This window comes from Anas acuta, chromosome 3, assembly GCF_963932015.1.
Source record: "Anas acuta chromosome 3, bAnaAcu1.1, whole genome shotgun sequence".
NCBI classification, from domain to species: Eukaryota; Metazoa; Chordata; class Aves; order Anseriformes; family Anatidae; genus Anas; species Anas acuta.
Window position 1 is genome coordinate 71,191,014 of NC_088981.1, and position 13,133 is coordinate 71,204,146.

Consider the following 13,133-nt stretch of genomic DNA (forward strand, 5'->3'; position numbering starts at 1 on the left):
TGACCTTTGGGTGGTATTTTACTAAGAGGATACATCTTCAGTCATATTTTTATTCATTGCCTTAAACTGGGAAGATGGAGCTTGTTAATGAAATTTGCTGATGACCCAAAAGTGAAAGACATCATTGATATGGAAGGGGATGGCAATACGATACAGGAAGACCTGGATAACCTTGGGAGCCAGAGTAGTAGAAACAGAGTGAAATTTAATCGTGCAAATTGCAAGCTTGTGCCCTTGCGGACTAAAATAAATTTCTGTCATAAGTTGCAAGGTCATCATTTCAGAAACACGGATATGTAAGTTGTGCCTGGATATGCAAGTTAACCACTGGCTTCGAATTTTATGGGATGAGAAAAAGGCAAATTTGATCCTTGGGTGTGTTGGGCACATCGCTTGCTGTGATGCCAGTGGCCAGTCGACGAGGCTGCTGTTTGAAGGCTGAGGAAAAAGGCAGCATAGCACTGAGAGCTTTTTGAAAAGAAAACAACTGGTTTTGCTCTGTGTGTGTGTGTGTGTGTGTGTGTTTTCTCTGTTATGGTTTGTTGTGCAACAGCAATAATCTCTATTGCTTTGTAGTATACTCACAATAAATGGCTTTTTAGATTGATTACATGCCTCAACTTTGCTTTGGCTATTAATCAATCTCAGCAGCTGTTTATTGCTTTGTACATTACAAAGCAATAAAGATTATCCCTTAAAGAGCTGTTAATGCCTCATGGAAAAGTTTGAAAACCATTATTTTTAGAAATAGTACTGCTGATATATAATTTTCTGCCTTTTCTTTCTTCCTTCCGTGTTATTTTAAGAAAGCTCGTTGCTTGTGAAATGCACAACCATGTGTCTAACCATCTTTGTTGCTTTTTTGGAGTCTTTTCTATTGCCTTGCTTATCGTTCCTAAATTGCTGAATATGGTGCTCCATTGCTGACAATGGGTTGTGTAATGGTCTGGATTTTTTTCTCAGTTGGCAAAGGATTCTGCAGACAGAAGTAGCATCCCCAGGACATCCTAGCATCCCTCTCTTCTTCAGTGATAGATTCAGGACTCGTCTCTACTGAAAAAATGAACCAGAGGAAGTCTGACAATATGTAAGGCATTGCAGGTAGACACTTTTATTCCATGATAAGTAAGATAAGGGAAAGGGTGTTCTTTGTTATTTTGGAATAAGCACAGCCAGGTGGGGAGTGGCACTATACTATGTACCAAAATATAATACCACCTGTAGAATTACACTGGGAAATAAATAAATAAATAAATAAATAATAAGTTTAATTTCCAAGAGGAGCTGCAGCTTAAATACTCAGAGATATTTGTGTGACCTTGTAACTCCCTTAGATGTACCCTCTTCATACTTGTGCCAAACCCACCTACTTTTGCAAAACTGTTGCCCTGTTCTGTATGACCTCTGAAGAATGCTTGGGATGCTCTGTTTTTTTGCGGCTCATTTTCATCACTTCTTATATTCTACAATGTGGCTGTGAACACACCGAGGAAGGACTGGGTAAAAGAACTATTTTGCCATCTGTCCATCTGCCCTTGTCTGTATTGTGTATTTGCTCAGCAAGCTAAAGTCTGGCCCATTGTTTCTCTCCTACTGCACACGAGAACTGCCTTGGAGAAAATGTTAAATCACAAGCTTAGTTTCTGCAAACTTTTTTGTGGTCTCCTGTCAGTGCAGCCTTCGGTCATAATGTAAGCAAAACCATTTCTAGTGGTTAGAAGCTAGGTCACATTCAGGCATTTACTTCTTCTAATGCAGATATCAACAAAATCGCAGTGTGTGCACAAAGTTTTGTGATCATTACAAAAAATTGGGCCTGCCCCTTCTTATCACATGTGCTAAGAACCAGTCCTAAGCCATTTGTTGATGCTGAACTTGGTTCCCATCATATCAATGATGAGTACGTTTACTCATTTAAATATGAACATGTGTGCAACAGGCACATGATCACCAATAATAAAAATACAGAAAGTGCCTAGAAATAAGTAGAAATGTTCTGTCATGGAGTGACAGTGTAATCTAAAATATGCAAAAGTAAAGAAGAGGAAAAAATAATATGTACAAAAAGGTGAAATGAATTTGGTGACAGTAAGCTCATCTGATAAATAAAATGGAAACAGTGAAGAGGAAGAGATAAGTGTGAAGGGGTGTCTGGAATCCCTGCTCTTTTCATTTTAATTGACATCTGATGATTTTTTAATCATGAGAATGTTCTTGGAGGATACAGTTTCACATTTGTTAGTAGGTGCGTGCAGCCCATCCGTCTCGTGAGTCCTCAGTTTTGTGAAAGTTACACAGCTGGATCCTGCAGACTGGCACATGCAAGAGGAAAGGATTCTCCATCTACAGAGCTATTTTTAGGAGCTGTATCAAATGGAATGGATAAATAAAGTCGGTAACATGCCATGATGAATTTCCCTGATGAAATTCATGTGCAACATCTACAGAACTTACCGTAGACAGAGGGTATATAGTGGAAGGTTATCTTCTGAGGCATCACCTGTCATCATCCCCATGTCTGAGGAGAAGATGCAGAGTACAGGCAGCGCAAAAAAAATAAATTGCTCTTAAATGACACAAACATTCCTGCTCAGCAAGGTTGAATCTAATCAGAAAAGCCAGTGTTGCCAGATACTGTGAAATGTTAATAGCCAGTGTTGCATAAACATAGCTCCACTCTAGAATTAGTATGATTTTTCAGCTACATTTAAAGACCAAACGTGATGGGAGTAAGTGCAAGTTGCTAAAACCAACACTGCAACATGATCTAATTTACTTCTATTTCAACAATATAAATACTTGAAAAGTAAATCCCTTATTTTGAAAGCTGAGGTTATGCTTCTGGTGGTAAGCCCTGGCCACAGATAATGTGTTTTCATCCACGGTTCCAAGGTTGCAGCTTGGTCCAGGAAGGATGTACCTAGCCATCGGATGACATTGCTGACAAAGGTCTGCACAAACACATTTTCTTTTGCTGTTCCCTGTGGTGGTTATAAATTCTGGATTCTTTACTGCAAAAATCAGGCAGGCCCCTTGGCATCAAGTGACTGAAGCTTGCTCGCTCTACACCATTGCTTTAAAGTGCTCAAGTCATGCGTTAAAAGGCTTTGGCACAGATTCAAGCAATGAAAACTTGGCCAAGATGTTTAACTTCTGTAGGTACAAGAGGTCAGTCAGTTACAGGACTATCATTAAGCATACCCCAGAGTCACACTAGAAAAACGACCTTTCCAGTATGGCATATGTTTAAACATAGCAGACGGACAGGAAATAAGATAATCATACCCTCAGGGGTCTTGCAGCTGCTGACACCTTCATTCCAAAGCTGGGGGAGTTTTGCAAGGTAAGCATATTTGGCAAGAGAGAGTGTAAGAAGCAAATGAAACTGAAGGTCCAAGAAACAGCACTGCTGGGTGGGAGTGGTTTAAAGAAAAATGTCTTTCTTTTAGCTGTCTTCTTTTACCACACTACCTTTTTAGATAGGTCTCTTCTGCCCTACTTCTATCCACTCAGTGCTCCTGGAGCAAGCCAGCACATGGGGAAAACAAAAAGTTTTGTTCAGGTGACTCCCAAATACTTTCTAACAGTCTCCTGCTGTGATGCAATCGGAATAACATAATATTAACAAACGTGAGAACAAATAAGTGCCTTTTATTGTATAGCTGCAACCTTAACACTGCAAATGTGTGACAAAAGGTAAGTTACTGCCAAGCTGAAACCAGCCTGGCCTGTTTTATATGGTATTGTATGGTGTTGGCCAATAACCCTCCTCCTGCCTCCTGTGTTCGTCTTTAGGATTGTATTTAACAACAGATCTAGGTTGTCTCTAGGGCTGGAGTAACTTTTTGCCAGCGTGTTATACAACATCTCACATTAGGAAGACCTGCCCGTGGCTGGCTCCAGGGTGTTTTCAGTTTGCAAGTACTAGATAAGCCAAACAAATTAAGTTGAACCAGAGAGAACAGGTTCAAAATGAAAAAACAAGGATGTTTTGGTAACTTAAAGAAAAATTCCTAATCTAAGCTTCATAGAAGACTGTTGTTGGAAACTTCTCAGACAGTGAGGTTTTCCCGTATGTCCAGGGATATAAAAGGAAAGACATTTATGGAGAACTGGTCCACTCACTTCTGAAACAGCTGTGGCCTTCCCATGAAAATTTGTCTCCTGGCCAGCTCATCAAATGGGAATTTTGGAGCCATCAAGTTCAATAGAGAAATTCTCTCTTCATACCCTGGCAGCAATGTCAAATGCGAATAAGAAAATACTTGTTCTAGTCCCAGGAAGTTCTGTGGGGACCCTGATCCTTGAACAAGGTATAAATTCACCGTGTTAGGGACGTGTTTCCAAGAAAGGGATGCACTGCAAATTTTAACTGCAAATTAAACATGGAATCTAAGTAGGAGATTGTTTTTCCCTGTGAAAGAAATAAGACCTCCATATGTAGCAATTGTGCTCTAAAATTTGGACACTGAGAAAAAAGTTGTGTAAATGCATGCCAGATACAAGAGTGCACAGGAATTAATAGAAACCCTAAACCCTTATCTTAGGAAAGCGTTATTTAAAAACAAGCAAACAAACAATTAAAAAAAAAAAAGTTTGATGTGCTTTAAATTATTTTTATAAATCAGTCCAATGGTGAAACTTGAGCAAATAAATTAACCAGTTACAGACCATCATCACATAGGATTTGTTAGGACTGAGAGTAGAAGACAGAAAGGGATTCTGTTCCCATCTCTTGAAGGCCAGAACAATAATTTAAAGTCAATAGAGGAATGCACAGAACTGTTTTGATTCCCTATTTTGTTGGTTTCGTTCCAGTTGTTTGTAAGGACCAAAATCTTCCTCCAGCAAGGGCTGGCAGAGGGAGATCCTCTGGCTTTTGGCAGACCATGCAGGCAGCAGAGCTGTTCTTCCCCACTTCATTGTGCAAGGTGCCCTGATTTCTGCCCCATGCTCCCAACACCAAGCCTGTGCAAAGCCCTTTCAGGATACTTAGGGCTGAAACAAGTAATGCTAACAAGAAAAGACAGCTGTTGCAGAAAGGTGGAGTTGGGGCAAGTGTGAAAGTCTTTCTCGAAGAGTTCTGACACTCAGCCTAATGCCTCAACCTTTCCTTCTCACTGGTGGTTCTTAACTCTGCTATACATGTGCTTTTGTAGCAGCTGGAAGCTTGCTAAACTACCTCATCTTTTTGTCTTGTGCTGATAAATAGCATCTCGTGTTTTACACATGCAGCAACAGCTCTTTAAATAATTGATATTTTGGAAGATTCCTGCACTCCTTTTTCAATTGTCTGTCCCAATCTTTCCCATCCCTGACATCCAAAACTCACGAATTTGTCTCTGATGTCTGCATGGAGCCTAAGTACCTATGCAGTGTGAAACTTCCACAGCATTTGATATTGGGTGTCTGCCCTGTGGCACTAAGATTTAACTAAAGATGACCAGGCTTCAGACACAACAAAAAGGTTCCTTCCATCCCCCTTTTTCTCTCTTTTTGCATTTCAAAGGAATTTCTGATATTTTTCATTTGCTGTCCCCGGGGGAATATGGCCTACTGAGCAACAATTCCATTCCAGTAGCTCATCCTAGCGGTCTCCAAGAACAGCATTTCTTCTGTATTTCATATTTATACTGAAGTAAAGAATTATCTAAATGCACCATATTTTAAATAATTTCAATTATGATGCTGTCACTTTTCATAATGGATTGTAGCACAGCAAAACAATAGTCCATCACTGTACCAATGTAAAGAAATTAGTTGTGATTGGGTGAAAAATTGAGCATTTTTTCCTATGATTTAACGCGTCGGAGACAAAGTTTTTTATATACAAAGCAAAATTTCGCCAATAAATCAGTAAAAACAGCTTTTGGACATGTGTTCTATACTTTCATTAATATGCTTTTTTAGATTGGTTGAGTCTCTTTCTGTTTTGTAATTAACTTATCAAGGAGTAATGGTCTAATCTGAAAAAGCCGACTGGATGACAGAAATACTATTTGTTTTAAATTGAAAATATTTCAGCATCTGCCAAGATTAGATTTCCTTAAATTACCCTTTAAAAACATTGATTTCAAATCCCGTATTTCCTTTTCTCAATAAAATAGAAATATGTGTTCAGAGGAAGCCGTTTTAAGGAGACATTGCTGAGAAACAAAGCCATTCCAGTAATATTAATCCCTCTCCGATGAGCTGCCAAAAATATAGTTTCCATTTAATGCTATGAGTTTGGTGGGTAGTCGTTTTTTACTATCCACCAGACTGAAATTAAATGTTCAGTAATATTTGTATAAATGAAGAACCCCCTAGCTCTATCCTTTGACATAACTAGGACACACTAATGTAATAATTTTATATAGATTAATTCTTCCCCAAATTAGTACCTGACAAAAACATATGGCATGGTGTTTATCAGAAGGGAGAGCTGTGGTTATGTACGGGGTTTGTTGCATTCACAGCATATGAACAATGCCACTTGAATAATGCCCAGTAATGCCATTTGTGTATTTCAGTGCTGTTATTGAGGCAATATTAAGCTAAATGTAGTATCTGAAATATCCTTTACCTGTGGTAACCTCACATTATGTGGTTATTATTAGAAGCCTCATTAAAGTCATTTATTTTACTTGGAAAGTAGAAGTTTAAATGTCTGTACTTGGGCAGACCAAAGGTCTTCATAGCTTAGTTCTCTCTTCGCCACAATGGCCAATTTGTGAGTGCTTATGAAAAGCTCATTAGACATAAAAATTGATTCTTGCCAGGGCATATCCTTTAGTTCTCAGCATTTCCAAGCAGGAGAATTCTTTCTAGACCACTCTGCAATATTCTTCAATGGACTTGTCTCCCAGATCTCTCCGATTCCTTTTTTAACCCATCACATTTTTGTCATCCTGACAGAATATGTATTCTACATTCAATTCTACGTTAGGGAAAAAATAAACATCCTGTGTTTTGAACCTGCCAGATGACACTTTTACAGACTCCCACTCAGTTCTCCTGTTGTGCAAAGCTGTGCATAACTGCTCCCCATCTGCCCTTCTCCATACCAGTCACCATTCTCAAAGACATCTTGCATAGTATCCCCTCAGGTTTTCTTTCTCTAAAAGTCTTAGTCTGTTTAGTTTTCATTTGCTATCTCCTCATATGGACATCTTTGATCATCCTTCTTGCTCTTCTTGTAAACTGAAGAGTGACATACCAGTGTTTTCAGTTTGTTCTCAGTTTCCTTCCTGGAGGTTTGCCTTTAGACAATGACCAAGTATTTTCATCAGACTTCTCAAAATGATTCTACAGCCTCTTTCCTGAGTGGTACTAATATTAGTTTAGAAACCATCACTCTGTACTGAAAAGTTAGGATTTTCTAAAATTAACCTAATTGTGTCAGCTTTTTTACATTTTTTTTTCTTCCTCATGCAGCTATTCATGGGCTCCTTCTGCAACACTTTACAGTTGGCACTTACTTTTAGTATCCTAAAGAACTTAGTATCATTAGTAAAGCTCATCACCTCATTCTTCAGCTTTTTGATTTCACTTAGTAATAAAATATTGTATTGGGTTTACATGGGAAGGCTTTGGTAGCGGGGGACTGTGGAGGTGGCCTCTCTGAGAAGAAGCCTCAGGGATTGACCACAGCCCCCATTCCCCATTCCCTTGCGCCACTCAAGGAGAGGATGTAGGCGAGGGTGGATGGGGGGAAAGTGATTTTAGGTTTTGTTGTTGGTTGGTTGGTTCTCAGTGCTCTAGCTTGTTAGTAATGGCTAATAAATTTTATTAATCTCCCTAGGCTGAGTCTGTTTTGTCCATGACAATAATTGTTGAGTGATCTCCCTGTCCTCATCTCAACCCTTGAGCCCCTTTCATCATATTTTCTCCTCCTTTTCCTTTGAGGAGAGGGAGTGAGAGAATGGCTGTGGTGGAGATTAGCTGCCCAGCAAGGTAAAACCACCACAAATAACAGCATGGATCCCCAGTGTAATTGTAACAAATACCTGTTGTAAAAAAAAATAAATGTTATTTTTATCCACTGCTGCACAGCTTTTAAACAGTTACTGACCCACAGAAGATTTTGTCCATTACCTCATCATGATTACCTCTTACCATCATGAACTCAATTTCTTATAAGCCATTACTCAGGGACCAGAGTAAAAGTGTTTTGGAAATCAAAGTGGATCACTCTTAGCTCCTTGTTCACCTTTCTACACTCATCATAAAGAACTCTAATAGATTTCAGAAGTACAACTTCCCTCTGAAAAAGCCATATTGACTTTTCTTATTATATCCACTTACTGTATACACTAGTTCTAGTTGTGGTAACAGTTTTACTTTATCTTCTTGGTACGGAAATAAGAGATACTGGATCATGCTTACCAAATGCATGGCAGAGCCCTAAAACAATCCAAAACTATCCAATTTCCATTCTTCTGTTACTTAGGACACTTCAACAAGGCCTAAAAACATTACAAACAAGGCAGCACTCATATTTTAGCTGGAAGTCAAAGAGCAGATACTGTCAAGTCCTGGCAGTTTGCACAGTTTGTTTCTATCAGCCTGTTTTAATACCTTTTTAGTGAGAGTTCCTGCCCCACTCACAGTCTTTTCGTCATTTTGTGATGGAACCGACTCCTATGGGGTTGTTCAGTCAGGAAGGGACATGATTAAGCTGGAAAAAAAAAAATCATTTCACATTAATTTTCACAACCCATTCCCTTTCCAAAAGCAGCTGTTTCTGCCAAATCAGGCAGCTGATACAGGTGAGCCTGTAACTGTAGGACGACTGGTGCTGCTGGCAGGAGGGGGGCACGAGGGAAGGATGCAGCAAAATGGATTGAGGTCACCCTAGGCTGATTGTGAAACTGCATCGTGATACTTCAGCTGGAGGCAGTTTGCTGTCATTACAGTTTTACTCGTTCACGTGCATTAGGAACTTCCACAGGAACCCACAGCAGCGGAAGATGTAGTGGTACTGTTGAGAAAGGAGATTGATGGTCTCCAGGAGTGCTGGAAGCCTCTCTGGCTAGCAACACCGTGCACAAAAAATGACCCCCTTTGCCGTCACAGGTACAAAAGAAATATATTTAGCCAAGAGCTGAGAAAAGTGGGAATTCTGTCCATTCAACTACCTGTTCAAAGAGGATCAGATAAAACGTGTGGTTTGTTTCTTTTTTTCTTTCTCTGCATCTTTTTGAATTCTTTAAGTAGAAATTAAATCCACCTTCGCAGAGCTTTCAGGGCTTGTATGAATACTGAGAACAGGTATTCAAACAAAAGTCTCATTCTACTTTTTTAACGTTCCTGTAATTTCAGTTATAAAAAGACACACTACTTCATCCACCTGCCTACATATGGGTTGTGCATTTTGTTCATTGGCCTAGGATTATCTGTGAAGAGCAGTTCACCTCACATTTGCTCTTCTTATAGGCATGTATATATAAACCTGTGCTTTTTAATACACGTGGGCATACATGTATATTTAATTATGTACATTGAACTGTGAGGGATTCTTGCAGAAAGGGAACACTGAGTATACTAACAAAGCTTCTTTGATAGTGAGAAAACACACGAATAAAAGACCTTTGGCAAAACAAAACCTTACATGGGTGTGATGTAGGATCCAGATGACAGAGTGCTGCAGATTGACTTAAATACACAGTAATACCCACTAAGGCCTTAATGGTGCCTCAAATTGTTCTCCAGACTGTGCTCTTTCCTCGTCTAATAGGGACATTCATAAAGCCAGACCCCTGATGCAGCACAGCTCGAACGTGGGCTGTGACTTGTGGGCTTGCAGGATACTAGAAAGCTAGAGTTGAGTAGAGAGAAGGTTGATGAGGAAGTTTGTCTTCATCATCAGATCCACTGCTAATAACAGTCCTAAACCAGGAAAGCACTAACCAGAGTGGGACGTGGTCACAAGTAAATATTTAATATCTGTATCCTGCCTTGTTATTCCCATGGTGCATTCAGAGATCTGCATTACGGTTTTTGTCACTAGTGCAGGAAGAAGAGTGTTCCTGAGCTAGGGGAACAAAGGACAAACATTTCTCAAACTCCAGATTCCCAACAGGTCTGGGATTTTCAGGTAATTTGCAGGAAGGTCATACAATCTACTTTCCTAGCTTTGATGATGCTCTTTCATCTTCAAATAATTGTTAGATTTGTTTTAATTGTAAAAAGATGTTCAACAGTTCTACTTAAAAAAAAAAAAAAAATTGTATTTTGGGGCTGGGGGAGGATATACTTGGATTTTTGTGATGGTACAGCCAGATGGTATCCCTTAAGAATCTGGTGAGATTATACAGCTTAGAAAAATCTATTAGTTTAAGTATGTAAAAGAATATACAGTTGCTGAGATTTTTGAAATTATTGAGTCTGGACATTCCAGCATTCCTGCAGTGAAGGTAAATCCAGTTCATAGTCTTGTGGTGAGGGGCCAGATAAACACTAAAAGTCTTGAATACCGATTTTAGAAATGAAATAAGGACTGCAATTTTAGACACTGCATGGATATGAAGACCCTGATGAGACCAGTCAATGGTAACACCTGAATGAAAGGGAAGATGGTTAGTAACCTATGTCAGGAAAGTTTTCAGGGAACAGAGCTGTGTTTTACTTATGCTAGTAGACAGAGGAGCAATATCAACAAGGTGGAGAGGTCAGCTGGCCAAGATTTTGGTTGGACAGAAACTATCTGGAGTAAAGGGAAAAATTTTGGATTCCAACACACACTCAGTTAGCATTACTTCAGTTCCTCATTGAACTAGACACAAAGATGCAGCCTCTACATATACTGAAAAGTATGGAGAAGAAACTACTGCTCTCATCAATTTTCTTCTCACAGACCTATAATTCTCGTGTACACTACAATCACCCCTTCCTGATGATCACTGCACTGGAAATCCTACTTGGAAGGGAAGCAGCAGCAGAGTTTTCAGAGGGTATGCAGGAAATACCTACCATTAATTGATCCTGGTTTAGAAACCTACAAGACAGGCTTGAACTGACTCAGGAGACTTAGGCATGCTGTGGTTTAGGACAGGATGGGCTAAATGCACGCATTAATTACTATGCAATAATTGGAAGTGTGTAAAGGACTGTGGATATTCATTACCTCTGTGAAAGAGTGATTAATAATGGAGGAGTGGTTATTGCTACCTCCCCGTTCCTTGCTGACAGGACTGCCGGTGAGTAGCCAGGAGGAGCAGGGCGTTAAGGGCATCGGCTTTGGATGTGCAACCTTGGTCCAGCTGTCCCTGAAGGTCCTACACAGCCAGGTGACCCTGAAGGTAGCTTTGTGTTGCTTCTCTTTGGGCTGAGCTAGATGAGTTTTGTGAGGTGGAGAGCACTTTCCACGTTGGCTGATCTTTACCAGTTGGTGGTCCACTTTAAAGTGTTGCTCATTGATCGGTGTAGCAAATTACTGGGCAACTATTCTTGTAAAGGGTTAGTTTTGGGGTTAGGTTTGGTACTTTTACCAATTATGTTTTCTTCACAACACCTTCCAGAAGGTGCTTTACCTAACAAAAGTCACATCCCTAACAACTGCACTGGAGGACAAGAAAGAAGATCCTGGCAATTACAGGCCTGGCAGTCTTACTTCAGTGCCTGGTAAAATTATGGAGAAGATTATTCTGAAAGTTACTGACAAACACCTAAAGGACAATGCAGTCATTGGCCAGAGCCAGCATGGGTTCACTAGGGGAAGGTCATTTCTAACAAATTTGCTTCTACGACAAGATCACCCAGCTAGCTGACCAAAGGAAGGCAGTCACTGTAATCCTTCTGGATTTCAGTAAAGCTTTCAATACCGTCTCTCACAGTATCCTTCTGGATGAACTGACCAGGATACAGTTAGCTAAAAGCATAATAAGATGGGTGAACTGTTGGCTGACAGGTCAGACCTGGAGGGTTCTTGTAGATGGGGTTACATCAGGCTGGTGGCCTGTCACTGGGTTTCCCCAGGGCTCCATTTTAGGACTAGGCCTCTTCAATGTTTTCATAAATGGTTTGACTGAAGGACTTGAAGGTTTTCTGAGCAAGTTTGAGGACAATACCAAACTGGGTGGAGCTGGTGACTCCTTGTGGGTCCTTTCCAACTGGGATATTCTGTGCACAGCAACAAAATTAAGGTCAGATCGGGCCTCTGACATCAGCTCAATGACTCGAGTGACATCAATTCAGTTGGCCAAGGCAAGGCAGGAGCAGCTGAAGACTGCAATGACTTTGCCTGCGTCCTGTTGTTCTGGCCTAAATGGCCCTTACCCACCTTCTGCCTCCTCTTTGCTTTGTAGCAGGAGTCGCTCCTGGCATCCTTTTCTTTTAGGGAGAGAATAATTAGAAGCTACAGCAAAGCCATGAGGAGGTGTTTTGTTTTGTTTTGTTTTCTGGGCAAAGTTGAGTTGATAGAGAAAGACAGCTGTAAGGGGGGAAGAAGACAGCTGTGGGCTTTGGAAACAAGCTGGGAACTCCAAGAACATGAGGAGCCACCCCTGGGGAGGAAGAGATGGGTATATACTAAGAGAAGAGAAAGAGACTGAGACGCCCCCACCCCAAAGTTTGCCACAGACCCGTGACATCGCTCTGGCTTTTCCCAGATCCCCTCCTTATCCCTCCACACCTCTCTCAGGTGTCTTGTAAATTTTCCCTGAAATTTCCCCTCCCACTCCTTGGAACCTGCTCTACTGCTGCAGAAACTGAAAAAAGGGCAGCTGCTGCCAAGGAGCTTTACACCACAAATTCCTAATGGCACCATCACTGGGAAAGCTTGGTCTGAAGAACTTGAACCCAAGCAAACTCTGAAACCAGAAACACCATTGTTTGACAGCTACAGCTGTTTGAACCACAGAACCAAATGTATTGAGGTTCTCCTCTTCTTTACTAAGCTTCCTCCCCACATACCAGGTCATGAGCAACCACAGGCATCAGCATCTGCAGACTGCAGCAGCTGAACTGCTTTCAGTGCTTGTCTCCACGTTGCAGTATGGCTTGCACATCACTTGTAGAAATACGACAGATGAAATAATTAGATAATGGGGTCTGCCACGCTAAGCAAACAGCACTGGTACATGCCTCAAATTTCCCACATTAGGCCAGAATGGTTATACCTCCAATCCCTCTTTGCACTCCCTGCTTGTTCA

The 13,133-nt window shown here is 40.6% G+C and overlaps 1 long non-coding RNA gene across 1 annotated transcript; it reads right to left on the minus strand.

The window, feature by feature from the left end:
- Nucleotides 1-413: 413 nt before the first annotated feature.
- Nucleotides 414-8,567, minus strand: LOC137854408 (uncharacterized). The gene is made up of 3 exons (XR_011095150.1): nucleotides 3,286-8,567; nucleotides 2,455-2,518; nucleotides 414-2,364 (listed from the first exon to the last, which is right to left on the minus strand). It is a non-coding gene; the product is annotated as an uncharacterized lncRNA (long non-coding RNA).
- Nucleotides 8,568-13,133: the final 4,566 nt, after the last annotated feature.